Source organism: Montipora capricornis, chromosome 7 (genome assembly GCF_036669925.1).
Source record: "Montipora capricornis isolate CH-2021 chromosome 7, ASM3666992v2, whole genome shotgun sequence".
In the NCBI taxonomy this organism is placed as follows: domain Eukaryota; kingdom Metazoa; phylum Cnidaria; class Anthozoa; order Scleractinia; family Acroporidae; genus Montipora; species Montipora capricornis.
Window position 1 is genome coordinate 5,621,706 of NC_090889.1, and position 5,000 is coordinate 5,626,705.

At 40.8% G+C, this 5,000-nt stretch overlaps 1 non-coding gene across 1 annotated transcript; it reads right to left on the bottom strand.

Annotated features, from left to right (window-relative positions):
• Positions 1-4,922: 4,922 nt before the first annotated feature.
• On the bottom strand, positions 4,923-4,995 carry Trnal-aag (transfer RNA leucine (anticodon AAG)). Its single transcript has one exon. It is a non-coding gene; the product is annotated as a tRNA-Leu (tRNA).
• Between the last annotated feature and the right edge of the window lie 5 nt (positions 4,996-5,000).

The following is a 5,000-nucleotide window of genomic DNA, read 5'->3' on the forward strand; positions in this document are numbered from 1 at the left end:
TGGTGTGGTGTCAGTAGAGCACATGACTAGGCCCCTTGGAGGGTCGGGGAGATAGGTTGGTTTTTTACGCACTCTGGAGTGGTAGTGACCACTACACAGCGGTGACACGCTGGCTGTGCATAAGGGACTCAGGTTTTATGGAAGAATCAAGTAAGTAATGTTATACCTGTATATGGTCTTCACTATATAACAATTTCCTTTTCAGGAATCTCCACAATAAAACTCTTCTTTCCTTTATCAGTACAACATGACAACTGTCAAGCTATAAGAAGGCTCAAAAAAGTTTTCAAGTAGAGGACAGTTTAGGTCCTGTTCAGATTTTATTGTTAGGTTCAATCCCTTGGACCTCTTTGTGTATTTTGTATGTTAATAGTCTTCTTATGTCTCTAGTCTGACCTCATGTCTCCCACTCTTTCTTGATAACACAAAGGTTGTTTTTGTTCAACGATTTAATTGGTATCCTCAACCAATTGAGGCTTAGGGGCTAATCATTGATCATCACCTTTCTTGGAAATCACATAATAATTTTGTCTCAAAAAACAATCTCGACATGTCTGCAGGAATTATTGCCAAAGCCCGCTTTTATCTATCGTCGAAAACATGCTGTCCTTATATGACACTCTCGTATGTCCCCAAATAGCACATGGCAATGTCCCCTCGTCCTCCACATGCTGCTCCAACTGGCAAAGAATGAGGAACACGCGTGCGCGGTACGTAGTGACACTTGAAAAATCACGCTTAAAATATGTCGGGCGTAAATAGAGAGACTTGAGTGAGGGAATCTATTTTTTTACATTCCTCTTCAAGCTTTTGACTTTTCCATTGGTATCAGTCTGATCCTGTTACTTGACATCGATAGCCTTTCTTTGCGACAAAAATTACTCACTTTCCAGCTTTATGCGACACGGCTTTGAAGTTTTAAAGTTGAGCTTTCCTTTTTGGTAAGGAAAAGTATGGCAGAATGCCGTTTCCAGCTTAATTCCCTTCGAAAAATCGGGGCTGGACAATCTGCGAGCCATGCGAACTTCGCATTTAAGTCTAAGCACAAAATTTCAAATAGCGCTGATAAACAGTACTTAAGTCTAAGCACCAATTCAAAACGATTAGCTCTCAATAACTGTGTGACTCGCATGTTGACACGTATGGCTCGTCATGTTGGCTCGCATGACTCGCAGCCATGGCTCGCCGGCTTGCACATTGTCCAAACTCGAAACAATTGCAAGTCCGTGCTGGAACGGATTCCGTGGTATCAATCAGAGGTATTTTTCCAAAACAATGTCGTTCACGTCCATGAAACTGTTTTTCTATCAAAGTTTCTGTCCACCACGGTAGTCAACATTGAAGTTGGAATTTTCTCAAGTGTACTTAACGAAGACAAGTCTTCACAGAAGCGTGCAATTGGTGCTACTGTGGATGTCTTGCTTTTCTCCGTTTCGCAAGTTCCATGCATCGCCATTTTGTTCTTATACAAAATCATACACTGCTCTGAGGTCCGGGGGGGGGCTCCAATATGAAACAGACAGGGATGCTCGTCGTCTCGCTTAGGGGTGTAAATTTTGGATTTTGGTCTCGCTTAGGGTGTTCCAGGCAAAGCGCCAATATTTTAAGCCGCCAAGGTCTAGTTTAGGGCTCCGCGAAGAAATGCAGAATTACGCGAAGAGAAAACAGAAGTCAAATTTTCTTTTTAACTTGTTTTAGGGGTCAAAAATTTCCTTAAGCTACGCCCAGATTGGTCTCCTTTAGGGGTCAGAAAAAGCTTGAGCCACGCCCAGATGGTCTCCTTTAGGTGTTCAATTCAAAATTTCCGACGAGCATCCCCGTCTGTTCCATATGGGTTTCCCCACCCCCCCCCCCCCCCTACCGGGCTGAGGACTGTATTCGGTCTTTATTTCGTTCCGGTTCTTCTCTTGTTATACAAAAACGCTTCACGATCTGAACTACAATTTCGTTCTTCTTAACTCTAGATTCACAACAATCGTACATTTCTCTCTCTCTCTCTCTCTCTTCTCACGTTTCATGTTGCAGGTCAATCAATTTCACATTACTGAAATAACATCCATTCTGTGGTCACAACATAAAGCGCGGCCAGATTGCGCGCGTAATTTGAATTGCGTGACCCTAAATACGCGTTCCGACAGTTCTATAGCCTTTCTTCTCTTTCCCAGGCTTTTACGAACAAAAGACTGAGAATGACAGTAAATCCTTGCGGTGAGATCGCGGGAAAATTAAACAGGAGAAAATCAAATTTACAATACGTCTGCGATCGTTTGAATTACAGTACACTTTCATACGCTAACAATGTCCGACATTTTTGATATTTTAGTCTCCTCAAAGAATGCTGCTGTTGACAAATTCGACAAGTCCTTGTGAAACCGAGGGCTCTTCGCTGCTGTAGATTCGAAGGGGCCCGCGGCCATCTCTGTTTCATTTTGGATCGCATGCAAATTTCTAGGGCAAAACCAAACTGAAGGATTATCTCACTGTAAGCGGATTTTTCACTTAAATTGGTTTCCTCCCCACTTAGACTCGAATAGCTGGGACGGTTTTATTTTGTCAGAAACTGTTTTGATTTAAAAAGTCAGTGTCATTGTCACTTGGCAACTTGTGACTTAGACCTGGAAATAAAAACAAATATGTGTTAGAAAAAGGCTAATATGATTAGTCATTAAGGGAAAAGTCCATTAATGTGTCTGCCATATCTGGAACTGATCTCAAATGACCCTTGACTTTCCACTATTGTACCTAAGTTTTTTTACATAAACCAATCTTGTATTGATAATCTTCATTCACTGACGAAGCTCTAAACGGCGAAACGTTTGAAGTATTAAACCGATTACTAACATATTTGCCTCAAGAAGTTTATTCCTCCTTGGCGTAAAGTGCTCAATGCTGTGGTAGTAGAGCTAAGTATACATAAGTTAAAGGATTAAAGAGGACGCATCGATTCTCTGTTACTCTGAGTTTCGCGCCTTTAATCCTTTAACTTATGTATGTATATATATATATATATATATATATGTATACAATTAGTATCACCCAACTAGTGGACTAATGCAAATCCTGCATTTTGATTGGCTGCGCTACTAGAGGAGTATTATTTTTAGTCCTCGAGTAGCGAAAATCGTGACGCTTTCTTTCGTTTTATTCCCAAATAAATATTTCTTTAACTTGCATTTCATTTGCTAACTTTATTATTGCCTTTTCTGTTGGGTGATACTAAAACAATTAGACCCTTGGCCCTCAAGGGCCACTGTTCAAAAGCCCATTCGGCTTCTCCTCATGGGCTATTGAACCGTAGCCCTTGCGGGCTACGGGTCTAATTGTTAATTAGTCTAAGGAAGTCTATTTAAAGTAAGCTCCAAGCCTCGTTAATTAAGAACTTATGATCAAGCAATGTTATATCTCTTACGTGTGTGGCTAAATAAAGTAATAAATACATTTTAAAAATTAATGAATGAACACTGATATTATATTACATTTTGTTTTTGTTGCCTTAAGGTCAAACAGTTGTTACAAATGCCAAGCACATGAGCGGAGCCTGGAAATCAGCTGGCGCTCAACCCGCCAAGCCTGGAACCAGAGTAGCTGATTACGTCCAAGCTGGGGGGTCCAAGTACAACATGGCCCTTGATAATTGTCACCACGGGTCGAAAAGAATGATGGATGTGGCGAAGCCGAAAGGAAAGCGTTAAACTTGGCCCAATGATGAGATTCTACTTCGAATTATACGGAATTTTGTAGTTTTGCTTGTTAAAAATGTTGTCTTCTTCGAAAATTTAATTGGGCTAATTTTAGGCAATGGCGCGCGCTATTATGAGCAGAACAGGATGCGCAGTGTAATGCAAAGGGGATCACTTTGAGTGTTAAGTTAATTGGGCTCTAATTCAAAGCATCTATCTCGCTATCGAATTATGAAATGTTAATTTTTTTGTCTAGGTATAATCGGGGAGGGTGCTACAGTGTAAAGTAGCAGAGCGCACGGAAAAAAATAGGAAAATAAAAGAGTAGTTTGTGATGTATCGTTCTGACAAAGTGTGAAATGATTGTAACTGGACAACTAGCAACTTACATCTTACAGACCTGAACAGCTAGTGTATGGAACACAGAAGACTAAAATTTATCAGAAAAATTGATATGACTCATTAACTTTAATTTTTGTTCGGTAATTTAGACTAATACTATATTACAAACGCTTTTCGCGGTGCTTTCGGTATTGGACATTATCTTTTCTTCCTAAAGCGTTTTTATCTCGTCGTTTAAAGTAGTCGACCCATTCCCTCGACATAATGCCACGATCATCCTCCTGCGACTCTATGAATAGACCATTTTACAGTAGTGTAGCTAAGTTTCCTGGTCTAAGGATAAAACCGTCTACTTAAATTGTATCCTATTTCTTTTCAGCATATACTCCCAAAAGGACGCTTCTCCTGGTCACATGAGTCAAAACGCTCCACAACTCACGGCCTCTTCTTAAAAGCTAAAATTCTCAAAAATGCAGATTTATCTAACTGAAACACTGATTTCTTTTACCTTTGGAAATCAATTTATAAACAGCATGATTCTTTTTGTCAGCAAACTTGTATGTTAATGAAGCAAAATAAATATAAGAACGTCGACAGAGATTCCCTTCCACTTTGCCTTTGATATGTTTGACTGTCGAGTTGCATCCATTTGTCAGGTGGTGGGTGGTGTTCGAGAGGACCCATGGACCTTCGCTCTTGCTCCCTGTTCTGGAAAAACCCCATGTGGACATCGTTCGTTGAAGCTGCCCAAAACACGCTGTTCGTAAAACTCTGACCAAGTCGAGATTGTAGTCATTGATAAGAGCGTCAATGTAACTGATTCACATGATGGTCGATGCGCCCGTCAGGAATCCCACTCAAGGTGCTCTCTTTGGCTGTTTGTTTAAGCAAAATGCGCAATGTTTCCGGCGAGGCTTGAACTGGCGACCTTCCGCGTCTTAGGTGGATGTGATGACCATTACACTACGGAAACCACTA